At 41.9% G+C, this 27,569-nt stretch overlaps 2 long non-coding RNA genes across 9 annotated transcripts in view; one reads left to right on the top strand and one right to left on the bottom strand.

The window, feature by feature from the left end:
- Nucleotides 1-1,266: 1,266 nt before the first annotated feature.
- Nucleotides 1,267-18,456, bottom strand: LOC144612885 (uncharacterized). Of its 2 annotated transcripts, none has more exons than XR_013549987.2 (5): nt 18,180-18,456; nt 17,072-17,246; nt 3,179-3,389; nt 2,104-2,192; nt 1,267-1,902 (listed from the first exon to the last, which is right to left on the bottom strand). It is a non-coding gene; the product is annotated as an uncharacterized LOC144612885 (long non-coding RNA). The 2 variants fall into 2 exon arrangements; XR_013549986.1 differs by lacking the exon at nt 1,267-1,902 and adding an exon at nt 1,926-1,997.
- The window catches only part of LOC132660785 (uncharacterized), a 493,076-nt gene continuing 467,414 nt past the window's right edge, over nt 1,908-27,569 (top strand). For 3 of the 7 annotated variants that reach the window (XR_009601889.3, XR_009601888.3, XR_009601882.3), the window contains exons 1-2: nt 1,909-2,026; nt 2,536-2,893. This is a non-coding gene — a long non-coding RNA (uncharacterized LOC132660785). Of the gene's footprint in view, nt 2,027-2,535; nt 2,894-3,183; nt 3,271-13,719; nt 13,872-27,569 lie in introns of those variants that run through there. The other 4 variants (XR_009601887.3, XR_009601883.3, XR_009601885.3 and 1 more) reach the window with 4 other exon arrangements.

Below are 27,569 nucleotides of genomic sequence, written 5' to 3'. Positions count from 1 at the left end.
TAGGATTGTCCAGGCTTGGAGGTGGAGAGTGGGAGAAGATGATATTTCTAGCTAATGTGATTGCGTAAGTGATGGTGTAATTCACAATGTACAGGAAACACGAGGAAAAGCAGATTTTCCAATCATCTTCTTTATAAAGTCATTGTAAGTCCTGCCCAGTTTTTATCTCTGGGTTACCGGGCAGTGACTGTGAGCTTTCTTATGTCTTATGTGTATGTATAGCTGTGTATGCATTGCACCTGAACTGCACACTACTTTTCAAATCTTCTGTAAGGGGAGCCTGGGTGGCTTATTTGGTTGAGCATCTAACTCTTGATTTCGGTTCCGGTCATGATGTCATGGTTGTGAGATCGAGCCCCACGTTGGGGTCCACACTGGGTGTGAAGCTTGAGATTTTCTCTCTCTCTCTCTCTCTCTCTCTCTCTCTCCCTCTCTCTCTCCCTCCCTCCCTCCCTCCCTCTCTCTCTGCCCCTTTCCCATTCTCTCTCATCCTGTGAAAACAAACAAACTTCCTTAAAAGTTGGAACAAGGAATAGCTAGAGTGGATATGGGACATGTGTCTGCAAGGATCTCAGTGAAGAGCTTGGAGATTCTCCATGAGCATCACACATTCAAGATTCTGAAATGGTCTCAAATTCACTTAATATCTTTCTATGTGGATATGGTTTTTCATGGAATTTTGCTTATGCTGCCACAGAGCTCAGGCTCACCGACTGTATCGTCTTGACACGGATAAAAACATCTCGTTCTTGATTGGATCTTACTGTCTCAAGCTATCAAGTGCGTTGTTTGTTTTATGGTGTTTTTACCCATAAATAACAGGAAGAATATTAGCACATACTTCCTCAAATCATTTTGACAAGCTTTCTAGTGTGATCTTTTAAGATTCCATTATATAACAGTTTCAGGTCATTTTATAAGAAGTATTTGTATTTCTGAATCTCTGTCTTCTAGACCAGGGATTTCAAACTATGGCCAACAGCCTGGTTGCTAGTTTTTGTTTTGTTTTGTTTTGTTTTAATGTGGTTTTTTCGGAATACCGTCATTCCCATTTGTTTAAGTCTGTGGCTACTGTTGTGATAAAATGGCAGAATGGAACAGTTGTGATAGAAACCAGTTAGCCTTCAAAGCCTAAAATGTGTATTCTGTCTCTTTTTAAGGAAGAGTTGTGCCAGCCTCTGTTGTAAACTATGATTTCTTGATAAGGGGAGATCCTAATTACAGCTAACATTCTTATTAAAAGCATATAGGGGCGCCTGGGTGGCTCAGTCGGTTGAGCTTCCGACTTCGGCTCAGGTCACGATCTCGCGGTCCGTGAGTTCGAGCCCCGCGTTGGGCTCTGTGCTGACAGCTCGGAGCCTGGAGCCTGCTTCCGATTCTGTGTCTCCCTCTCTCTCTGACCCTCCCCTGTTCACGCTCTGTCTCTCTCTGCCTCAAAAATAAATAAACGTTAAAAAAAAATTAAAAAAAAAAGCATATAAGAATAGGGCGGTGAAATACTCTTTAAAAAAAAATCTGTTTCCTCTGTCAGCTTCCTTTTCTTCCTGCAGTTCGTTCTGTGTCTGTAAGTTTGTGTGAATCTGCTGCATTTGCCCCACAAACCAGTCCAAGTTGGTACAAGTGGACCAACACCAGGGTACGTGTGTTGCACAGGTTGATTTTTTGGGTGAAATTGGAAAAAGAAAATAGATCATAAATATTTTCTGCTCCTGTTCTGCTATTGTCCCTATGGCAGAGAATTCTTTTTCACTCAGAGTATTTCTGGGAGGAGCTAACAAAACCAAGACATAATGCTCTTCTCCGTGCCTTCTGGTTTCAGTTTATTTCCAGGGAAACAGAGATGTCACAGTTGTGTCACAGTCCTTCTGTGTCTGGATATATATGAGTCATAAGATCTGTGGACTGAATGCACATTTAGTGAAATGACTTACAGTCTCTCCTGTGATGCTAACCTTTTTGTAATTCAGGTCCTCCCTTAGGCAAAATGAGGTCCCTTTCTGAAGGAAACAGAAGTTAAAAAATACAGGTAAAACAAACAAACAGAAGCTCGTTTCCCTTTGCTGAAACAGGAAAGGGAGAAAGCAGTGGTTAGAGTCCCAGTACCTGGGGGTGGTTTCACATAGTCTTCCGGGATTAGTTTGAGTCTCTGTGCGATGACTTGGCCGCTGTGTGACCTAAGATCCATTTCTTATCTGTAATGTGGGATAATAATAGATCCTATTTTGTAGAGTTGTAAAGGAGATTAAAAGGGTAATTGCACGTAAAGCACTTAGCATAGAGCCTGATATTTAACAAATGTTCAACAAACGTTAGCTCTATTAATAGGGGCAATAATACTTGGAAGGCTTATTACTGTCTTAGCTCAGTCTGCCGTCCCCAAATACCATAAACTGGGTAGTTTATCCACAGCAGGCATTTAGTTTTCAGAATCCTGGGGTTTGGAAATCTGAAGTCTTGATGCCGGCCAGCCGGGTCAGGTACTAGTTAAGACCATCTTCCAAGTTGCAAACGGCTGCATTCTCCGTGTATCCTCAGGTCAGAAAGAGCGCCAGCTATGTGTCTCTCAACGGCCTCACTTTGTAATACTGCCACACTGGGGGGTTGAACTTCCAACATACGGATTGGGGGAGGGCACAGACATTCAAATCATAATACCCATTACTCTTAGGGAACAAATTATGTTCCAAGAGACTCTGGAATAACATCTGTATACACACATTGATTCAATGGGAGGCCAGGGGTTTAATGGAAATGAATGGCTACGCAGAAGCTGACAGACACTGAGAACTGGCCTGAAGGGGAGAAAATAGGACTGAATGGAAGACAGTCTTACCGGTATTTATATCTACGCTTTTAATCACATGCACTCTCGTCAGTAAGAATATGTCACCAGGTGAGTAGAATTACTTACTTAGAAGAGATTTTCAAAGTGGCCACTGCTTTATTTAAAAATAAGTTGATTACTCATATTTTTATAAATATGAAATTAAGAACACTATATTTTACTGTGGACATTAATTTTTAATAATGAATATGTAGAGTATTTCAATTTAATTGATATTTCTAATCCATCAACAGTGACCAATAAATATACATATCTTCTAAAACATTAGATAGTCACAGGGAAAAAGTAGTAAAGGAAATAACAAATAAAAACTAGGACCCTATCTTTTCCTACCTGAGGAAGAAGACGAAGGATTTCTACCCGAAGGCCTGGAGATATGGCCTTCCTCTCTGTAAAAGGAATGATGTTACTGAACAATATCACACTGACGATTATTCTTGTCCCTTTAGCTGTATGGTAAGCTTGTGGAAAAATCTGCAACCTGGTCATCCTTCTTGTTAAGTTCTTGACTTCAGAATCCACTGGGGATATGATGGCGCCTTAACTTAAAAACAAACAAACAAAAACGATGTTTTTCATTATTACCAAATTTCAGTAAGAACATTTACCTGGTATTCCATTTCACAGATCTTCACGAGTTCTCCAGGGATCCTTCTGTACTTCCTTAGTCACATGTGGTCTTTCTAAACTAGCTTTAAAATGGATTCTTTTCGTTAGTAGGTATTTAGGCTTTCTTGGGCTAGTCATTTTTTCCCCCCAAAATAGGTTTATTTTAGAAATTAAAAACTCGAGATCCATTAATGTTTCAATTACCAGTGATCTTCCTACTGTAACTGACTGCTGAGTGTAATATTTTTAAAAACATTTTAAGAGTTATTTTAGAAATCTGATGATAGAGAGTAGAAGAGAATCCTGATTGTATTAGCAGAGTTGCAAGAGAAGCTGCAAATTAGCTAAAGTTATCTTCAAGAATAGAAAACAGGGATGTGTTTGCCAGACAGTGAGGATCTGTGGGTGATCCTTGAGGTCAGTCGATAAGCTAAGGTTTTACTTGAGTTGGGTTGTGATTATCTTCGGTAAGCTGTAGAGGTTTCCTTTGGAGAAAAATAAATATGAAGCAAAATGTGAATGGAGTCAACTGTGTAGTGTGTGAAAGTAGATTTCTTTTAAGAGATTACCTGTGTGCTCATCTGGGAAATTTAAGGCCGTTTTTAGTATTGCTGCTTTACAATATCATACCGCACATAATTCCATCTGCCTTATGACGAAGCTAGACTGCTCTAGCAGTCAACAGAGAAACAACAGAGAAACAACATGGAGACATTGTATCTGTTTAAGTCAGCATTTGTCTTTCTTTTGGATTGCCAGCCTCCCTGAAAGTAATTTAAGTCCGTGAAGTCACAAAGCCGCTGCTGTCTATCTCAAGTTCAAAGCTGTACCTACTCACTTACGGAGACTATAATCATAAGTTGTCTGATTTGTCAGCCTGTCTACTTGGTGGGAACCTGGGAATGTCAGGTCCTGTCATGTTTAGTCCTTTAATGAGCCCCGATGAGTCACATGAACTTCGTCTTTACTCTCCCCCCACCTGCCGCCATTACAAACACGCATGTGGGCGATTGGAGAATCTATAAAGGGGATCGTCCAAAGTCTGTTCCTGAACTCAGGCAATGCCTTCTGTGAATCTGGAAAGTTGGGAAAAGCTGAGATGCTAAAGGTAGAAAACTATAATCCAGTATTCTCACAGATTACAAATACTTGGGCTCTGAGAGGTAAATTTACTGTTGACCAAAAATTAGTGGCAAAACCAGGAATGGAAACTAGATTATTGATTCCTGTGTCAAAAATATAACTTGTATTTTCACTTAAAAGCTACATTATAGATAAAATTTTTACTTTTAACAATATGTACTGAAATGGAAGGATTATGTTTAGATTTATGTGCATTCAGATTATTTTGGATAAATTCCTTCAGTTTTCGATTCAGTTTCTACTTTAGCTAGTAATGATTTGGAAAATTCCACTAAATTATTTTTTCCATTATTTATTTTTCTGTTAAATTATTAACTCCTGTTGCCACAATTTTCAAAATAATAATTGATTTTCTGATTATATAGTTGATAAAAAAATCACTTTATAAAACTCGTAAAATAAGTACATAAAGACTTAGATGTGACTACAAAAATGTGTATGATCTCAACATTTAAATAACCCACTAGTACCGTTTTGGAAAATTTTCTTTTGTTTTTTATTTTTAAATTTTTTTTTAATGTTGATTTCTGAGACAGAGAGAGACAGAGCATGAGTGGGGGAGGGGCAGAGAGAGAGGGAGACATAGAATCAGAAGCAGGCTCCAGGCTCTGAGCTGTCAGCACAGAGCCTGACCAGGGGCTCAAACTCAGAAGACCACAAGTCATGACCTGAGCCGAAGTTGGACGCTCAACCAACTGAGCCACCCAGGTGCCCCTGTTTTTTATTTTTAATATCAATCAAGCAACCATTAAATCTATCAATCATTTGTATTCATTTTCTCAACCTATTCTGGAGTATTCACAAGTTTTAGATGCTGGACATACATTAAATGTAAGACAAATAGCCCCTTTTGTATTTATATTTTGTGTTTCTTGTGAAAGTTACCATTAAATAACTTGAAAATAATAAATGATAACTATAATTGCAAGGAAGAAGAACAGTGTGTCCTCTGAATATATAACAGAGGGAATTTGGGTGGAGAGAGGCCAGACAAAGCTCCTCTAGGAAAGTGACATTCAGGTTGATCCTGAATGATAAATGAAAGCTAGGTAAGGAAAAAGTAGGGGAAGGGGTTAAGGCAAGTATATCACGTTATACACCTCGCTTTTTAATTTTATTTTTTATTTTGAACATTAAAAAAACTAGCAGTAGCTGTCATTTATTATGCCCTGCCAAATAAAAATTGCCCAGTCTAATCTTCACATGTTTTAAAAGTAATCTCTACACCCAATGTGGGGCTCAAACTCACAGTCCCAAGATCAAGCATTGCACGTGCTACCAACTGAGCCAGCCAGGTAGCCCCTCGTCTCAACTTTTTAAAAATAAAATGAATGTAAATATAACTTTGGTTTTTTGTTTGACAGAGAGCGAGAGAGTGTGTGTATGGGGGGGTGAGGGGCAGAAAAAGGGAGTGAGGGTAGGAGAGATTGAGAGAGAGAGGGAGAGGGAGAGAAAGAGAGGGAGATAATCCCAAGAAGGCTCCACACTGTCAGCACGGAGCCTGATGCAGAGCTGAATCTTACAAGTATGAGATCATGATCATGACCTGAACTGAAAGCAAGAGTCAGACGCTCAACTGACTGAGCCACCCAGGCACCCCTAAGTATAACTTAATAAGTGAGGGATTTACAGGATGCTTTTAGTGCCCTTTATTGTATATTTTGAATATCCATTATTTCAGTTGTCTAAACTATAATGACAATATTTAATCAAAAATGCTTTTTGAATCTGTGACTATTTCCTTAATGTATATTCAGAAATCTGTAAAACCTTGGCTAAAAATTGTAATGATATTAATGACTCTCAATACATACTGAAAACATTATTTTAGGAAATATATCAATTATTCTAAAATTAAAAAAAATTTTTTTAATGTTTATTTATTTTTGAGAGAGACAGAGACAGAATGCGAGTGGGTTAGGGGCAGAGAGAGAGGGAGACATAGAATCTGAAACAGGCTCCAGGCTCAAAGCTGAACCCGACGAGCACAGAGCCCGACATGGGGCTCGAACACACGAACCATGAGATCATGACCTGAGCTGAAGTCAGCCCCTCAACTGAGTGAGCCATCCAGGCGCCCCATATTCTAAAATTTTTTTTAACGTTTTTGTTTTATTTTTGAGAGAGAGAAAGAGCATGAGTGGGGGAGGGGCAGAGAGAGAAGGAGACACAGAATGTGAAGCAGGCTCCAGGCTCTGAGCTGTCAGCACAGAGCCTGATGTGGGGCTTGAACTCATGAACTGTAAGATTATGACCTGAGCGAAAGTCGGACGCTCAACTGACTGAGTCACCCATGTGCCCCACAATTAGTTATTGTAATGGCACTATGGGCAAGTTTCTATGTAACTGTACCTGTAATATATGTTTTTATGTCCAACAATAATATTTAAATTTGAAATTTTTTGAATGCTTGAACACTTTATTTTTATTTTCTTCTTTTTCTGTTTATGATCATTTGCCACGAAGGTAAATTACTATTTTGTGTGCCCTTCCTCTGTATTAGTATAATTTATTCATTGCTGTCTTTCTTAATTTTATTCTTTATCAGAAAGTTTTGCATATTGAAACTATTAATACATTGGATGTTTGGCAAATATTTCCTTATTCTTTATTATTTAGCTTTAGTATTTAAATATGTTATACAAGCATATTGACATTATCTTATTACAGATTTTGAAAGTAGTCTCTATCATAGGTTATATATTCTATGTAGAGAGATGTTTAGAGAAGCAAACCCCAACCCCACCGTGATCCACACAGCCAACCTTGCTTGGCTATTTTATGTGAATTCCTGCAGCTTTTATTCTATATATTTACATATGTGCACATTCATAGAAGCTTTTCTTTTCCACAAAGATCCTATTCTATAAACATGGTTCTTCATGGAATTGTCATGTCCTCGAAATGACTTCTTGTCGTAAATTTATTTCTTTTTGGTACAGATAGCTCTGCCTCATTCTTGTAAATGTTTATATAATGTTTCACAATGAGAAGCTAGAAATAAAAGCAGTGTTGTGCTGGGAAATGTGTAACCACCGCCTCATTGGGGAAAGAACACTAAAGCCCTGATCTCTACCTTTACGGACTTGCAAGGTGGAAATCATCTCACTCTTGGTGGTTTCAGGCTGCCAGTAGTTTCACTGTCAGATCACAGAATTGTGAAAATAACTCTTGGCTTTTTGCCCCTTGCACAAAGCTGATCCTTTGCAGGCCAGCTTCCCGGCAGAGCCGACTGCTTGCGGGAGAAGTGCTCTGCAGCCCGGTGCTTCAGGGAAGTCATGGCCATGAACAACGCACACTCCTCCCTTTCTTTGGGGTGCAGAAACGGTGGCACAGTGCTGGAAATGGAGTTTCTGCCATCCTCTCTGGCTGGAGCCCTTGATTAGGCCAAGGAGAAGCAGACACTTCTATTCATCCAGGTTGTAACCTGAGTACCAGGGGCCTGCATCTGTCTCTCCAGGAATCTGACCTCTGGCCTTGAACCGGTCACCAAATTCTGGATGCATTTTCTCCCAATCAGTTCTGTTCCAGTGTGGCACCAATCTTTTAAACCAGTGCTCTATCAATGAATATTAAATTATTTCCACGTTTTCAGTTTTTTAAGTGTTTTTTTTTTTAATTTTTTAATTTTTTTTTTGAAAGGCAGAGTGTGAGCAGGGCAGGGGCAGAGAGAGAGGGAGACATAGAATCTGAAGCAGGCTTCAGGCTCTGAGCTGTCAGCACAGAGCCCGACACGGGGCTTGAATTCACGATCTTTGAGATCATGACCTGAGCTGAAGTCGGACAGTGAACTAACTGAGCCCCCAGGTGACCCTCCAGGTTTTCAGTTTTTAAAATATTGTTTCATAAATGCTATTATATATGCAAATATAAGATAATTTCTGAATGATAGAAAACTGGAATTTGAATTACTTGATTCAAAAACTTTCCATAAAACATGGCAGCATATCCTCCTGGATATGAGTTGCACTTTCCCTCCAATTCTTTTGTGTACTTGTTTCTCTTCAATGTTTCCAGTATTGTTTGTCTGAAGTTTTGAATTGTTTCCAAAGTAGAGGACACAAAAAGAAGTATTTTGAGCCATTGTAACTTGCACTTTCTCACTTCTATCAGTATTGATCATATTTATACTTCCTTCCATGTGTTTTGTATTGATTCTTGGAAATCTTGTTCATATAATCTAATTTCTAGGTATGTTTTTTTCTTAATATATAGAAGGTTAATATATATTCTGGGTGTTAATTTTGATCGAATATTAAATACTTTCAAATTATCATTTATCCTTTAATTTTGACACTGGTGCTTTTCCTCCTCCAGAAGTTAATGCCAGTCTTTCTTCCTTACGGCTTTTGATTTTTATATCTAACTTACTGTGTCCTTTTTCATTTCATGTGGAAGAATATTTTCCTACATTGGCTCTGTAGATCTCGAAGAATTGCTTTCCTTTCTGGTACGAATAAGTAATAGAAGTTCCTAAATATTGCTTGTCTGTTTCTTCCAGTGATTTGGAATTCTCCCACCTTCGTTAATAAGGTTATGATTATAGACTCCTTACTTCCATGGACTTGTGTTTCCCTGTAACAATACGATAGCTTTATCATCGTCCTTCCTTTTGAAAGTTATCCTGTGCATTCTTGAGCATTTTATTTCCCGATGAACTTGAGAATCACGTCAGGTTCTGTAAACTGTCTTTGAGAAATTTTCTGAATTTTTTTGAGAAATTTTCTGAATTCAGAAATTGTACTGAATTTAGACAGATATTTGGACATTCGACTTCTCTGGTAATTTATTATTATTATTGAGCCTTCTTTATCTTCTTCAGTAAGGCTTTGGCATTTTACTACATACCTCGTAACAATTTCTCGTTGTGTTTATCCCCAGGTGCTCGTATCAGTTAGGATTCTAGTTGCAAGCAACAACATTCTCTGGACAAAAATAGGCAATAAAGACTTTTTCCAAAGATATTGGGAGGCTCACAAGTAGGCACCAGGAAGCTTTTCAGTAGGGGATAGTGAAGCACTTCCAGAGTGCTGAGAAAAAGGAAATACGGTGACACTGAACCAGCCAAGCACAAGCCAGGATCTCTGCCGCTGCAGTAGATCCGGTCCAGTCGTTCTGTGTGAACTTGAGTCGTGAGCTGGACGTGAAAGATCCTGGAGAGGCCAGGGGGGTGGAGCTGAGGCAGGATATGTGTCCTCTGTACTCCAAGGAGTTGGGAGGGAAAGATTTACGTCCTTCCGACTTCCACAGACGGAGTTGGACTCCTGGGATTATTTCCCACAAACACTGTATTTCCTGGTGAAGTGCTTCCCTCCGTGGAACTGGGGGTGTCTGTAGGCAGTGGGGGAGGGTTGGGTGGCAGAGGCAGCCCGCGTACCATGATACCTTCTGGGGGTCTGTAGGGAAGCTGCTCAGTGTTATATGCTTATCCTGTATTTGCTTACTGAACGCTTTTATTAAGTGAAAGAATTGTTCACTTGACTGGCATAGAGATTTTCTAGATACATCTTTGTATTATAAATATAAATTATTATACATATTTATAAGCATAAATTTTTCTCTTCATGTCCAATATTGCGTCTTGACTTTTCTTATTTTATTGCATTTCTTTTTGGCCTTTCTGGAGCCTGTTGTTTGTTTGTTTTCTTTCTTTCTTTCTTTCTTTCTTTCTTTCTTTCTTTCTTTTTTTCTTTCTTTCTTTCTTTCTTTCTCTCTCTCTCTCTCTGTCTCTCTGTCTCTCTCTTTCTTTCCTTCTTGTTTATTTATTTTGACAGAAGAGGGGACGAAAGATACAGAATCCCAAGCCGACTCCATGCTGTCAGCACAGAGCCGAATGTGGGGCTCAATCTCACGACCCTGAGATCATGACCTAAATCGAGATCAAGAGTTGGATGCTTAATCTACTGAGCCACCCAGCACCCCAAGCCTATTGTTTCATTTATCTTTTATAGTTACTATGTCCTAAGTAATAATGCCATATTGTTTAGATAGAAATAGTAAATAGCTCTATAAACCTCATACTCAAAACCAGATTTTCCACAGCCACCCTCACTTGTCTTCCAAATTCCTCTCTCTAATGACAGTCACTTTTGATTCTTCCATCTATTTTTTCTGATAGTTGTATTCATATTTCTGGATGGTATATCTTTAAAAAAAATTTTTTTTTATTATTTAGTTTTGAGAGACAGAGTGAGGGTGGGGGAGGAGCAGAGAGAGAGGGAGACACAGAATCTCAAGCAGGCTCTAGGCTCTGGGCTGTCAGCACAGAGCCTGACACGGGGCTCAAACCCACAAACTGTGAGATCATGACCTGAGCCGAAGTCAGATGCTTAACTGACTGAGCCACCTAGGTGCCCCTGGAAGGTATATCTGTAGAATTCTTTTTGTTTGTTTAAGTGTTTATTTAAATTCCAGTTAACATAGAGTGTAATATTTGTTTCAGGTGTACAACATAGTGATTCTACACTTCATTACATCACCCGGTGCTCATCACAACAAATTTCACCCGTTCCCCACCCACCTCCCCTTCAGTGACCATCACTGTGGTCTCCATGGTTAAGAGTCTGTTTGTTGGTTTGCCTCATGCTCCCTCTTTTATCCACTCTGCTCATTTGTTTTGTTTCTTAAATTCCACATATGAGTGAAATTGTATATGTGTCTTGCTGTGATTAATTTCGCTTAGCAAAATACTCTCTAGCTCCATCCATGGGCATGTCATTGCAAATGGCAAGATTTCATTCTTTTTTTATGGCTGAGTAATATATGTGTGTGTGTATGTGTGTGTATGTGTCTGTATGTATATATATTGTATGTGTGTGTGTATAAATCACATCTTCTTTATCCATTCATCAGTCAGGGGACACTTGGGCTGTTTCCATATCTGGCTATTGTAAATAATGCTACTATTAACATAAGGGTGCATGTATCCCTTTGAGTTAGTGTTTTTGTATTCTTTGGCTAAATACCCAGTAGTGGCAATACTGGATCATAGGGTTAGTTCCATTTTTAACTTTTTGAGGAATGTTCATACTGTTTTCCACAGTGTCTGGACCAGTTTGCATCCACACCCACAGTGCATGAGGATTCTTTTTTTGTCAACATCTTTACCAACACTTGTTATTGATTACGTTGTTGATTTTAGCCATTCCAACAGGTATGTGGTGATATATTATTGTAGTTTTGATTTGCCTTTTCTTGATGATGAGTGATGTTGAACATCTTTTCATGTGTCTTCTGGATATCTGGATATCTGGATTATTTGGGTTTTGTGTGTTGAGTTGTATAAGTTCTTTATATATTTTAGATACTAACCCTTTATCAGATATATTATTTACAAATATCTTCTCCCATACGTTGCCTTTTAGTTTTGTTGATTGTTTCTTTTGCTGTGCAGAAGCTTTTTATTTTGATGTAGTCCCAATAGTTTATTATTGCTTTTGTTTCCCTTGCCTTAGGAGACATGCCTAGGAAGAAGTTGCTACAGTCAGAGAAATTACTGTCTGTGCTCTCCTCTAGGATTTTCATGGTTTCAGGTGTCACATTTAGGTCTTTAATCCAGCTTGAATTTATTTTTATGTATGGTGTAAGAAAGTGGTCCAGTTTCATTCTTCTGCATGTTGCTGTCCAGTTTTCCCAACACCATTTGTTGAAGAGACTAACCTCTTCCCATTGGGTATTCTTTATCTTTAGAAACTCTTCAGAAGTTTCAATTTTGGTAGAGATTACTGGTTCTCCTTTAACTTCCTTATGTAATTTCCTCCTTATTTCCCTGCTTTTATTTTCCCAACATAATTGCAGTATAATTAGTGAAACCAGTAGCAGGCTCTTACACTATTCTGTGTAGGTAAATACATATGTATGTTTTCACTGATGAGGCCAAAAGTATAGATGATGTATTCTTTACTCATATTATTTTTCCTCATATTTAATTATTGCCTTATAGCTTTTATTTACATAATTATCTATTTATCTTCCATCACTTTTCCCAGAAGCGATGATTTTCCACACAAGCCCTAATTTTTACAGCGCTAGAACATACCACATCACACATCTGGCTTGTCGTTTTTAAACTCCTGGTTTTCCTCCTCCTCCTGCTCCTCCTCCTCCTCCTCCTCCTCCTGTCTTCCCTCCTGCTGCGGTCTGGACCCGTCACTTGTCACCTGCTGCAGGGCAGGTACCCTGGGACCCTCTTTAGCCGTCCTTCATCACGTGAGGCCTCTTTTCTGGATCCTGTACCTTCCTCTTGCTTTACTTTCCACGAGCGCCTTTTGTAAAACTCCCTCGGAAAGGGTACCTGGAAGATTAACTGTTAAATCTTTGGTTATTTTTAAATGTCTGTGATCTGTCGCACGGTTCGATGGAATTCAGTCATGACCCTGCACGCTGGGCTAAAAATGAATTTTCCGCAGAATTCAGAGGGTGTTTCTCCATTTTACTCTAGGAAGCAGACTTGCTGTTCCACAGTCTAATTTCGTGTTGCTTCTGACCCTGTCACATGCCCAGCTCCTGACCCACCACCTCATGCTTTTAAGATTATCTCTATTCCACGTGGTATCGAAACGTCATGATGACATACACAGATGAAATCCCTTGTTCCTTTTACTGGTCTTTCACTAAACCCTTTCAGTATTGACATTTAATGTGTGCCTCTTTTCAGAAATTTTCGTGCTTTAAAAAAATGTATATATTAGTTGCATACACAAATACATGTTTTTATCTGCTCCTTATCCTTGTTCTCCTTATTTGGGTTTCTTAGCTGTGCCTAGGAAGCATTATCTGGCAACCCTGCCCCTCACCGTTGTGCCAGAACCATCTGTCACTGGGTTGCATTTTATTGTTGCTCCTGAGGCCTGATTTTATCAGTTTTTATCAAAATGACTTTTCTTTTTCAAAATAAAATGTTCTTATTTGAGCATGTGTGCTCAGCAGTTAGAAGCACGCATTACTGCCGGTGCCTTACCGGCAAACACGGATATAGGACGAAGAAGCTGGGGTGAGGGTCTTGTTTATAATATTTTTAATATGTTCATTTCTTACATGGTATGAGACAACTCTTGTGGTCTTGGAAATAACAAAAGTCCAGTATCACATAGCCATGCCCTCATTTACGAATTTTTTTCAAGAAAATGAACCTGCTCTGTGGGTTGGAAATTGGAGGATGCTGACTTTGATGAAATAAAACCTGAAGCACGTTCCCTGGACCAGAGGGGCTCTCAGCAGGTACAAGGAGGCGAGAACATCAATGAATGAGAGCAAAATAGATAAATAAATACAATGGCACACCATTTTCTGTTGCCTGAGACAATTATGGTTTAGAACTTTATAACTAACTGTGACTCTGGAGTTTGTTTTGTCCAGAAAAGAAACAACAACAGTGATCACTCACTCTGGAAGAATACCTTTAGATATTTTCATTAAACCCCCAAACAAATAGGATACTGTATCACATTTGCAGGTGCGAAAAATATCCAGAGTTTCACCCACTCACCTGTTATTTAGCCCTTACTAAGTGTCAGACCCTATACTCTGCACAGTACAGTCAGTCAGAAATTAGACTCATTGACCCTGATTTCACAGAGCTTAGTCGGGTAGGTGTGCAATCCGTGTCAAATAATCACACACACAAAACGTGTAAGGGTTTAGGACACATGACATATGCTGTTGTCAGCATTCCATAGTGGACTTTGTCCTTTTTGTTCATTCAAGAAGTGTTTTAGAACTTTGGCTTGTGGCCAGGCTTTGTCCTCTGGCGGGAAATACCACCCAAACAAGTCAGACACAGATCTTGCCCTCGGGAATTACAAGCTAGTAGATCCTTAGAAAGGACAGGAAATACGCTGGAGGTTATAAATTTGGGAAATAGGGAGCTGAAATTCCAAAATTAACACTTATTCTGATGCCATAGCCCATCGTCCTCTATCTCACACACCTTTCCTAAGTTCACATGTGTTTTTGTGAACACTGGTCTCTTTGCTTGGGTAGCTGCCCCGCAGGTGGACGTCCTTCCCGTGTTGGAGAACTCCCCACACTGTGTGAGTCTACAGACACTGAACACACAGGTACTTTTTTCCAGGTCGCTGTGCAGAAACAGGTCGGGCGTGTGGTCTTACCAATTCCCTATGCTCATCTCCATTTCATTTAGGGTTAGGTGTCTCAAAGGAGGGACCATGTGTGAGTGTATTGACAGAGAAAACACCTGGCTTTAGGGGATCACAGTCACGGAGTCCAGTTTGCGGCTCTCGCAGCCACAGAGTCTGTCTGTGGCTCCGATATTCAGCCACAGAGTCTGTCTGTGGCTCTTGCAGCTACCGAGTCCATCTGTGGCTCTGCTGTTCTGCAGTGGAGTCCAGTCTGTGGCTGTGATAATCAGCAGTGGCAGCGGGAATGGTCTCATTGTGCTGTGGTTTTGACTCCAGTTGTCCCTTTTTCTTACTACTGTTGAGTCTGGTTCTCCCTCTTTCTCACGGCTGATGAAATCATCTCATAGCGTCATTTTCTATTACTTACAACCAAGAGTCCAGGCTAATTCGCTTTGGATTATTTCATTGCAAACACCGACATTGCCTGGCCAACAGTGGGTTGGATGACAGGGAAATGAAATTTGTTGTGTGCTAATGCGGAGTTCTCTATAATTTCCTCCTTCCTTCCTTTACTGTAGGAAAAGGTACATTAATAAGAATTAAAGTATTGAAAATGCTTTCAGGACCATGACTTGTGTCCTGGCAAAGATAATCCACTTAGAATAATTTGGCTTATTGAAACCTATACATTGATTCGCCCAAAATGAATGTCTACAAATATCCAGACTTTAACTGATAGCATCTTCAAGACAATTGAAATCAGTGATAAACCAGAGATACTTTCCTTTTAGTCTGCTCCTAGTAGCTGTTAACCTTTTATTCTTATTTTGTAACTTGTCTTTCAGATTTTTGTGTGGACATAATCATTTTAAAAATGTGAATTGAAAAATCTGTCAGTCTTTAACCTCATATCACCAAATAACTGAGCACTTGTGATTTTTTTCACTTCTCAACCAGTAACTTTGATATCATCTGCATACAGCCTAAAGAAAATGTCAGTCAGGGAATTTGCCGATTCTCAGAGCTGTGTTCTAGCAAAGGAGGTTTCTGACTGCCCCTGCGTTTGTCTGTGCTGACTGGTTTGCTTACCAATGCCTCGTTCACCTTGTGATTTATGAGGAATTTGTTTTTCTGAGTTTTCACTAACATTAATCTACACAAACCTTCTTTGTGTTGTTGTTGAAATTTAAAAGAGCTTTATGTTTGCCCCCTGCAAAGTTTGTCAAAATAAATACCTATCTGGCTAAGTAGAAATTTTCTGTGATACTTATTCATGATAGAAATTGGTAAAGACTCTTTTGATTCAACGTGTTTAATTATAGGACCACGTTAATGGTTCTGAAAAGAAAAATGGTTACACTGTCCACATTGTTCATTCTGTCAGCCTTTCGGATCTTTCAAGGATATTGGGGAGCCCTGGCCACTGGGCATATGGTCTGTTGGTTAATACCAGGACATGTCAACCACCACATCTTAATCACATGCCGGTTAAACTCTATATGCAGTAATTTGGATATTTCTAGATATCTGGATGTTTGATAGATGGATACCTACGCAATTAAAACAAATTCCAAATGTTTATCTTTGAAGCCTATGTTGCCATGAACTGATGCCTTTAATGGCTTATCTAAAGTTCATGGAGAATAAGGAAAAGTGCTGTTATGTCAGTGTCCAATAAAAATAAAGTGCAGCACATAGATAAAAAGATACATCCTGGTCCCTAACCCTCAGATACAGGTAAACATCTCTATGTGAAAGCAGATGCTAGTAGAGCTTTGTATCAGTTCCTTCTTGCCGCATTTACTCCATTGCCATCATCACTGTGTCTCTGAGTTCATCAGCGTTAGCTTTGCTGTTTCTTTCTTTTTGATCAGTTTCTTTGGGAGTGATGTTTTTCAGATTGACTTCATGTACTTTTAGCCGTATTATTTATTTACGTTTTCACCATAGCTTAATGTACCAAAATACGTGAGTGCTATTGACCCTTTGTCCTGAGTGACATTCTGTGCTACAGTTAATATTTTGTAAGATAAAAGCTATTCACAGTAAGTTTGTTTTAATATTAAACCAAAGACTTAATGAAACCTTTCTACCTCAGATTTAGGGGTGGGGACAAAAGAGGTCCAGATAACTTCAGCAGGAGGCCAGCATGCATGACCAGTGCCTTCATCCATTCTCTGCCCTCGTTTTCTTCTTGCAAGATCTCTAAGTGAATGAAAGGCCTTTTGTCTTCATCTGTCATTGGGGAAGGTTTAGTTTCATTCTCTTCCAGAACGGAAGGGACTCACGGTGCCCTGAGATGTACCGAGTCTCAGCTTCCTTCTTGTTTTATTACAGATACTAGTACTGCAGTAAGCTTACATTTGCTTGTGCTGTTTGTATCGCAAATACTTACACAAACGTTGTCACTTTGTGTGTCCCACGCAGTCTAACCAAGTATCAGTTTTTATCTTCACTTTATAGATAACGACACTAAGGCCCAACGAATTCCGTAACATGTGATGGCTCGATGTGTAGATTCACTGTTGAGAAGGGCTGGTTCCAGAACCCGTGTCTCCAAGCTGAGTGGCCTTTGTAGTACAACACAGCATCTGTCAGTTACTATGCTCGTAATAAGTATTTACCTGGCCAAACCCCTATTTTTTGGACCCATGATAAAGCCCACGGCCACTTTTATTGCCTTATGGCGCCAGGTAATAGGGATTCAAGTTCGATGGTGAAGTATCAAAAATACTGCTTTCTAGATATTGCAGTGTAGTGAGTGCAGGCGGGAGCAGTTTGGTCGTATTGTAAGATGAGAATCAAATTCACTTCGGTATCAGAGAATTAAATCTCTGGGATCTCTCAGTCTCAATGGACAGCGAACTGACCCTTTAGTGTTACTTACTTACAGCTTTTCTCAGAGTTAGCTTCTTACGAATGGGGACCGATTTCAGCTTTTCTCCATCATCTTAAGAGTAAATATGAGACTATAGAATAACAGTGCTGTTCACTTGAATTGCATTTTACAGGTTTTTAACAGCCTGATCTGATAGGAATCCTGGGGGGCGGGAGTGAGTGGGTGATGGAACAAACAGGTTTTAGAATTCTCATTTTAGGGGCGCCTGGGTGGCTCAGTCGGTTAAGCGTCCGACTTCGGCTCAGGTCACGATCTCGCGGTCCGTGGGTTCGAGCCCCGCGTCGGGCTCTGTGCTGACTGCTCAGAGCCTGGAGTCTGTTTCAGATTCTGTGTCTCCCTCTCTCTCTGCCCCTCCCCCGTTCATGCTCTGTCTCTCTCTGTCTCAAAAATAAATAAACGTTAAAAAAAAAAAATTAAAAAAAAAAAAAAAAGAACTCTCATTTTAGAGATGAAAAACTGAGACGAAGGGGCTCGTCCAAGCACACAGATCCTGAGCAATCATCTTGGGGCTAGAAGTCCGTTTTCCTGACAGTCGGGTTTGCATTTCTCCTAGCTCCCTACCCCTGCCTCCCACCACCCCCCCCCCCCCCAACCCCAGCCCTACCAGGGTTGGGGGCTATGCCAGCGCTCCCGGCAGGTGGCGTTTTGTGATAGCGAAGCGGCGGCCACACTGTTTTTTTCAGTTCTGTTCAAGAGAGGATAGGTAGTCTGGACACGAGCCTTCGTGTCATCAAGCGGTCAGAATTCCTTACGGTAAAACCCAAACGCTCGTCCTCAGGTGATGCGTGGAGGAAACGCTTTCTGGGGGTTGTAACGTGTAAGTGAACGTCTGTACCGCGTGGCCCTGGGTGCTGCTCGGTGCCCTCCCTCGATTGAACCCTCCCCCCCCCCCCCCCCGTGGGTCACGCCCGCGCCCTCGGGGGTCCTCGCCCAGTCGTCCGGTTTAAGCACACCTGCCTTGAAACCGAAGCGTGCGCACGGGACAGGATGGCCGACAGCTGGCCGTTTGTCCGCTCACACCCGGCCTGTTGACGCGTGGCTCGCCCGTGGGAGCCGACGGGTCGGGATCCCGGAGTGCGTCTTCCAGGACGCAGACGTGTGGGGGACAGCACAGCCCCGTCCCCGCAGAGGAGGACGCGCCCCTGGGGAAAGGAGGAAGGCGGCAGCGACGGGGAGCACAGCCGGTGAGCGCGCGGAAGGGGGGAGGGGCGTGCCCGCCGACGCGCCTGCGCGGACCACGCGTCCCGCCTGAATTGGCACGTGAAGGACGGGTGCCCCGCCGGGCTGCCTGCTCAGGTCGGGGGGCCATCGGCTGGTCGGTCGGGGCGCCTCCTGCTACAGCTGGCGCCTGTGGGCAGGGGCAGGTCCCCAGCCTCTGGCAGCTGAGCGCAGGCGCGAGCAGCCCTAGCGGAGTTGCAGCCGTCAGCCCTCCTTTAGCTGCAACGTGTCCGTGTGCACGGCCGCTTCTCCCTTATTCGCGGGCGAAGAGGACAGAGGGCCCTAAGACGCCCTCTTCAGCCTCCGAATTTTTCAAAGCGATCCTCATCCGAAAGTCGAAAGTCTTAGCGCCCTGCTCAGAAAATCCACCTGTGCAGCCCCGCAGAGACCCGGAGGCGGGTTCGGTTGTAGTGGCCGCAGGTTCCCTTTTGGCCACGTCCGGCGTCCTACTGCAGGGTGTCCTCACTGCCCCACCAGCGGTGTCCCGCCTGCGGGCCGGCCTCCATGGCGCTCCCGAACTTCAGCCCCGCTTGCTTCTCCCGTTTCACTTCCCTTAGCTTCTCCGTCACGTTGCCTGTTTTCCTGTCCCAGCAACAGCTTTCTCGTCCAAGGCCTTCTGCTCCTCCTGCTGCCTCGTGCCTCTTTCCCACGCTGGGGGCTACCCTGGATTCTTCCGGGAAGTTCCTATTCGGATGCATCCTCTCTCCGAAAGTATTTTCTCCTTGCAAATGGGCAGGGGGTCACCCATTTAATCCCAGTCACAGACGTCGGCAGGTTACAGCCCACAAGGCTCTATTGTGAGCGGTTCTCCGTCTTTCTCAAGCCTTCCTCGGAAGCAGAATCGGCAGGACTCTAGGTGTTGGGGGACAGACGTTTTGTTGACAAAGGGTCATTTTATCAGGCTGCAAAGAGCTGACCCAGAGTGCTTTCTCTGTGCTTACTGAGCGCCGTTTGAGAGCTCAGCCAGCTCTGTAGTGAAGATTCAAAGAGGCATGTTCTGTGTTTATATTTCCAACACTTTGTTTCAGAAGGATGCAGGGCGACGGTCCATTCGCCTTCGCAGCATTGTAATTATCTTAATGATGACTAACTCACCAAGCTCTTTCTGTACAGTCATCAAGATTCTTGCGGTTGCCACGTCCAAGAACTTTGTCAGATTGCAATGTCCCCCAAATGTGATGGTCCTCAGAACATATTAGTCAGCTAGCGTGACACATCCATTCCAATTGTTTTTCTTAATTTGAGTTCCAGAAATTAGGAATAAACCTTAAAAATGATTAGAGATCATAAAAAATTACAGGAGGTATTTGTATGTTTTATTTTGAAGCTACTAGGATGCATTTCCCTTTGTTTAGCAAATAAATACTGAGTAGTCACTCTTTTCCTTAATATACTATTCCTCGAAGGTAGTATTGTGCAAGTGTTGGGGAGGGTCTACTTAAAGTTATATCTTTTTATGTCATTATCAAAATTATTTTTATTTTTAATTTATTTTTGTTAAATGTTTATCTGTTTTGAGAAGCAGAGAGAGAGTGAGTGGGGGAGGGGGAGAGAGAATCCCAAGCAGGTGCCACGCTGTTCACTCAGAGCCTGACCTGTGGGTTCGAACTCACAGAATCTGAGATGACGAACAGAGCCAAAACCCTGAGTCGGACACTTAACTTACTGAGCCACACGGGCATGCTGAAAAGATGTATTTTTAAATAAAAATTCTGATACCTTAATGTAAAGTGATTTCTGATCTTGTTAAAACATTAAAAATGTTTCAAGCCTTGTGCTAATATTTGGCCCTAACGAGCTTATGTTCTGGTTATAGGAACTTGTTTACCTAAAGAATCATAGGGAGTGAAAGGAGGTATTGCAGTTAGTGTTGCTTGTTTTTGTCCCAATAGACTTGGAGTGACTGCTGACGTCTGTGTCTTAGGATTCCTCACCCTCTGAGACACACAGAACAGTAATACCAGTTACTTCCCTCAGGAAGCTCACAGTCTAGTGGGGAAAATAGTTCATATGTAATAGTATCTCATAATATCTATGTATTTTACTTATTTGTGCTTAGCGCTGTTTCATAGATGGGACATTGAATGTCGTGAGTTGTCGTTTGCCAGAAGTCACACAGTAATGGGGTGGTCAAAGCTACGTTTCAACAAAGGTGTCGTGCCTGTGGATCAAGGGAACCGCCTGCCGAGGATTTGACCGTACATCATGGGGCACCAGAAGCCCCGAGAAAATTAGAACCTGTCTTCTCTCAGACTCTTGAGTTGGGAAAATTAATGCAACGATGGCACTTCATTCTGGATAAACAGTCACTGTCTTCCGATGTTTTCTATATTCATCTGTCCATTTGATCTCTTGAGTGTTTCATAGCTTTTCAAGTGGGGGAGAAACAGAGACATTGTTGTGCTGTCCTGAAAACTCTGTAAAAACTGCCAGCAATTCTGGAAAAGCCCAGAGTCAGTTACAAAGGCTCAGCCTCTGTTTTCTGGAATGAGTGTAGTTGAGTGCTATCCACACTTGTCAGTTGAGACAAAAGGATTCCATGTTTCTCAGTGGGCTTACATCCCCTCAGCCTCTCGAAGAACCACAAAGCCATGGGTCTCTCAACAGCCATGACTGTTGGTTCCACTGAAAACGAGAAAAATGCTAGTCTGGGAAGTATATGACCAATGGAAAGACGAGAACAACCAGTTATGGGCAGAAAGGTCCTCTGCCCCGTCAGAAAACACGAGTCAGGACACAGCTCATGAGAAGAAGCTCTTCTCGCGGTTCCAGCTGACCATGAACAGAGTAAGTGGACTGTGAGGTAGTGAGGTTCCTGTGGCTGGACGTTTCCCAGAAAGCTCTGTGAAAATGTTTTCGGTAGTAGCTGAGGCAGTCCTGGCAGAGGGTGAGGGGCTGACACACGGTCTCATTTTCCCTCCGTCCTGCTTCTCTGGCGCCCTCCCTAGGGTAATGCTTTTTGCTCCTGCCCCTTCCTTTTGCGGCTGGTGGTTTTGAAAAGTGGGTCTACAAGAGGCAGAAGGAGGATCATAAAAAGGAAAGAAGGCTAGGAGGAGAAGGAGGAGGAAGGCAGGTAGGAGATAAGGGAGGGAGATGCATGGTGGTGAGGTGGGGGATCTTGTTGTCCTTGGCAGGAGCGCGCCGGCACAAAATTACTCCCGTCTACCTGTGTCACAGACGTGTTGGCACGGCGTGTGGATGCCCGGTGGAGAGCTCCAGGATGTCAGGGTGTAGGGTAGGGTAGGGATGCCAGGGTGACCGCTGACACTCGGCCTGACCCCTTGCACACCTTTTGCCCCCACGGCCTGCACAGAGCCCGGTGGGGAGGCCCCGTCCCAGTACCGGTGGCCCTCTTGGGAGTAACGCTCCTAAGCTTCTGCACACAGCCTGCCTTCGGCTGTCTCTGTGTCCGTGCAGTCTCTCTGCCTGGTTTCTGTGGTCTTCTCCCTGTTCAGTGCAGTGGTTGCCCTCTGACGTTACCTTTGCTTCCTTTTAGGGAAAGCGTGCCTGTGTGTTTTGGAGTTGTCCAGAGAGGAAGTTGTCTAACTTAAGCCCCTGCATGCTTGCCTTGGCCCTTAAGGCCCTTTTCGTGGCAGGACATGGTCTCATGACCTGCCCTTAGAACTCTCCAGGTCCTTCCTCTCCTCCTCTCCTCCCCTCCCCTCCCCTCCCCTCCCCTCCCCTCCCCTCCTCTTTCTCTCAGGTCCCTGCCTAAGGTCTCCAGGCTCTAGTCGGTGTGGTACCACACTCTCCCAGAGCTTTCTTCAGGATGGCAATGGTGAAAAACTCCACCATTAAAATTAAACACTGAAAGCAAAGAAAGACCTTCTGTTTTCTCTTGCGGTAAAGAACAATGTAGAGACTTAAAGGGCAGTGAGTATGAGGGAATTGTGTAAGAAATGAAAGAGCGTCCATACTTGCGCCTTGCCGGGCACATCTGTTCTCTTTTCTCGTCTCAAATCACTGCACGCCGTGAACTTGATGTACACGTGTAAGTGCCACACGTGGGCAGTGGGCTCTGTGGGGGACCCTAAAGCCCACACAGGGTGTAGGAAGGCTGTCCCTCGTGTCACAGCCCACGCAGGGATCGTTCCAGTGTTTTGCCGAAGTTACTGTGTTTCTGCCTGTCGCTTCCTGCTAACCTTCCCTCATTGGGCCAAGGCTCTCTCTTCAGAGAGGTCGTGCGTGTGACAAATTGCTCTGCTATGTGGCCGGAGCCACAAGACAAAATATGGGAGGTTTTAGCATTTCTCAGAGTGTCTCTGAAGTTTGGAATTTTGATAACAAAACAAAATTGGCAAATATGTCTAGACTTGAATTAAATCGGAAGCAAACACTATTATGGTTTGTATCTTTAGAACCACAGTTGGGACTTTGGCTTCTATTTGGGAGGGAGTAGCTAGTATCAAAAAATCCTCCAGAAGGAAGGAAATGTCAGATCTGGATAGAAAACGAAAACAAAACACGGCAACTGTTGGAATTCGTTTGGCAACGATCACAGCAGCCGAGTTCTGTGGAGACGAGACCGAAGAGCAGAGGAAGTTGCATCAGGGTGAACCCCACGTGTGCCTCTGTTTCCCCCCACGTTCATCGGTGAATCTCAGCGATGGGGATGAAAGCGAAGGAGACCGTCAGTCGTAGAGTCCTGTCAGTCTTGTTGTGATGGGGAGAACGCATTCCGGGAAACCGAGGCAGCCAAAACGCGAGAGGAAATGGTCCTCGAGGAGAGTGCACTGCAGAGACATGAGCCTCACATTGTGCCGGCAGCTTTGCCTGCGGCCTGTGCCACCCACACATGCATGCACACACACTGCACACACGCCACACACATACACACGCACATATACCACACACACACCACACACACCATGGAGACTCAGGAAAACACCTCAGTTGAGATCTCAAAGGGCTACGTCGGCAGTAAGAGCTGCACCATAAAAACCTAAGTACGACGTTGAAACGTAAAGACAACGTGCAACTGAATAGGGCTAACAAAGCCTGCACCACATCAAGGTGATCTGGTCACCCACCAGTGGCTCGTGACAATTATGCTAAATTCTTTTTGCTGGAAGATCATATCATTCACTATCACTCTAGTGATTGTTATCTCCAAAGCCAAGTTAAAAAAAAAAAAAAAGTTGTCACAGAAAGAAAAAGAACAAAATGACCAAAAAAGAAAAGGAAAAAAAAAAAGACAAAAAAGAAAACTAAAAAAAAAAAGACAATAGTAAAACACCTGTAAGAGATTTGATTATTGTAATTACCAGGCACAAAACTTCAATATAACTATGATTAATGGGTTTGAGTAGTAGAGAAAAAAATGGAGAATTTACCCAGAGAACTGCAATCTACTTAAATAATATAAATTCTAAAAACATATATAGTAACAAATTAAGACAGTGATAAAAGTTAAAATAGTAATTTAGGCACAATAAAACCAAGGATTAGTGAACTAGAAGTTGATTCAGCAAGAAATTCCTAGATTGAAGTCCAAAGAATACAAAAGATGAAAAAGAAAAGATTGTAAGAGCCAGATACAACGTAGTGAAAAGTCTGGAAATTTGTGTCATTAAAGTCTTCGAAGACAGGCAACAGAGAATTGAAGGAAGCAACATTCACATAGCTTTCAAAATACCTCAAATAACACACAAGACATACACGCACGCACACACACACACACACACACACACACACACACACAGACACACACACACACTTGTGCGGACCATATAAAAAGTCCTGTTTCCTTCAAGGGTGAAATAATAAGACAGCAAAGTTTTTATCAGAAACAGTACAAGACAAAGAGATGTTATCCTAAAACACTTGAGAATAAAATAAGTCCCACTTTAGAATTATATTCCTTCAGAGAATAAAGAAAATAAAGTCCTTTATAAACAAAGAACAGAGATTCATCTTGGGGTGACCACACTAAAAGAACTATGAAAAGATGTTATCATCGAGGTAAAAAGAAAAGAATATTCACTGTTTAAAACAATAATAATATGTTGTGGGGTTTAAAAAATGTAGAGAAATCACATAAAGGAAAATAAGTGCACAGAGCCAGGAAATAGAGTTCAGGTTGTGAGTTCCTTGTGTTGTCAAGGCAGTAGGGAAAGTATTCGTTTGAAATAAGATCTAATAAGTCAAGGATACCTATAGTTACATTTAGGTTAGCCACTAAAATAATTAAGCAAAAATTCATAGAAGAAAATAAAGTGAACGGTTTAAAAATCCTAAATAAGAGGGCCGCCTGAGTGGCTCAGTTGGTTAAGTGTCCAAATCTTGATTTCAGCTCACGTCACAGTCTTATGGTTTGTGGGATCAAGCCCCATGTCGGGCTCTGTGCTGACAGAGTGGAACCTGCTTGGGAGTCTCTCCCTCTCTGCCCCTTACCTGCTTGCACATGTGTGCTCACTCTCTCTCCCTCTTTTTCAAAATAAATTACTAAACCTAAAAAAAATTTTTTTTAATCTTTTTTGATGTTTTTTTTTTTTAATTTATTTTTGAGACAGAGAGAGACAGAGCATGAGCAGAGAGGGGCAGAGAGAGAGGGAGACACAGAATCTGAAACAGGTTCCAGGCTCTGAGCTGCCAGCACAGAACCCAAAGCGGGGCTAGAACTCACCGTGTGATCATGACCTGAGCTGAAGTCAGATGCTTAACCGACTGAGCCACCCAGGCACCCCAAAAAAATTTTTAAATAAGAGGGGATTTAAAAGGAACAAAGAACAAATAGGATAAGTAGGACACTTAAGTGGGACACTTTAACATGGTAGATTTAAAACTGAATATATCAGTAATTATATTACATATAGATATATGTATTCAAAACTAAAGACAAAAAATTTCGAGTTGGAAAAATCTCAACTACTTTGATAGGTTATAGACAGTAAGTTATGTCCTGTAGAAGTCTGATGTAGCTTAATAAATTTATATACAACTTGGACTAAGGACAAAAACTATTGAAAAGGTTGACATTTCATCAAAATAAAATTTTCCATTCATCAGAAAGTTACAATAATTCTAAATTTGTATGCTGCTCATGCAGTAACATAGACCAAAATAGTCTAATAACACAGACTCAAAGTACAGAAGGCAAATCTAACAAAAGGAAGAGAAAACATGGAAAAGATAGAATCATTGGAGCCTATGTAAATATTAGGACATGTAGGAAATAAATCATTAAGGATGAAAAATATAACATTCGTAACCACTGACATAAGTGAAATAAGTAAAAGATTGCATCAAACAACTGAAGAGTAAGTATACATAAAACAGTTTTCAAAGTAGACGATATGCTGGATCAGAAAAAAATCACTACGTTTCATAGGATTGAAGTTCTTCAGAGTATGTACTTTTCTTAGAGGAAAATCATGCAAGAAGGCAATATGAAAAGATTACTTAAAAAATTCAAGTAGTTTCAGAGTAAGCAATAAACATTTACAATAACCCATGAGTCGACAATATTAAGTTTTAAACCTGTGGGATTTAGTTAAATCTGCGAGTAATGGGAAGTTTATAAGTGTAAATACTTCTAATGGACAAAAATAGAAACCTTAATATTGTGATTTATGTGTTCCTCTCAAGAAGGTAGAAAAGGAACAGCAAATTAAATACGAGTAAATCAATAGAGAAGAACAGAAATAAGAACAGAAGTCAGTGAAAGAAACAATAGAGAAAATTAAAACTAAAAGTTGTGTTTTTGAAAAGGCTGATGCAACGTCTAGACCTGGAAGTGTGTAGGGAGAATTCTCTTTCAAAGGGATTTGGGTCTGGGGGTGCTTGGCCAGCTCAGTAGGTAGAGCGTGTGACTCTTCCTCTCGGGGTTGTGAGTTTGAGCCCCACGTTGGGTGTAGAGATGACCCACAAATGAAATCTTAAAAAAAAAAAAAAAAGACAAAGGACTTTGCATCCTGCTGTAGGGGTGAGGTGAGGAGAGTCATCATTTGTGGCCTCCTTCAGGGTCTGCCCCACCTGTAGAGATCTATGTGCTCTAAATCATTACCATCCTGGGGCAGCTCAGATCGGCTCGAGGCAGGTATGTAAAGTCTCTACAATTTGAACCTGCTAGGGGGTAACCCTTGGGAAATTCTCACTTAATGCCACCTGCCATGTTGGTCAAGGTTTCGGCAGGCCAATATCATAATATTCATTACCTATAAATTGCGTTTGTGGGCTGGGAGGAGTTGAAGAAAGTGGGTAAGGAGATACATAATTTTTGAAGTTGTGCTTTGAAGTTGGATCCTCTAGCAGCCACCTGACAGTAAGAGTCCCAGTGCTGCAGGTTGGAGTACAGGTAGACCTCCCAGAAGGTGGTGGCCCCCTTGCCAACCGTTTCACTGCTGGTGAACTAAGAGGTGTAGTGTGGGTAGGGAAGGCAGCGGGTGTTTGAAACGCACACAGGAAATGGCGGCTGTAAGGCTGACATGCGTGTCTGGCTCTTGGCAAATGCCATTGAGGTCCCACAGAAAGGTAATGCAGGGGGGAGTCCTGGGAAACTGAAAGCCCGATGCGAAAGCCTCTCCTGCAGTGAGAGGAAGAGAAAGCTGAGGACCAAGTCAGCAACTTAACAGAGAGGCCAGCCTCAAAGACAATTCAGTGCTTACCAAGGCTGTCCTATTATGTCAAGGTCATTTTCCCTGGCTGAAAAAAACGAACATGGGCTTTGACACACTGGATGAAGACAGCAGTGTGGATGCATGTGACTTTCTGTCTTCCCAGAATCCCTCTGAGTTCACAAAAGTAGCACCTCCCTCCAGAGCCGACATGCCTTGTT

Source organism: Panthera onca, chromosome D1 (assembly GCF_046562875.1).
Source record: "Panthera onca isolate mPanOnc1 chromosome D1, mPanOnc1 haplotype 2, whole genome shotgun sequence".
Classification (NCBI taxonomy): domain Eukaryota; kingdom Metazoa; phylum Chordata; class Mammalia; order Carnivora; family Felidae; genus Panthera; species Panthera onca.
This window is presented reverse-complemented; position numbering and strand designations above follow the sequence as displayed.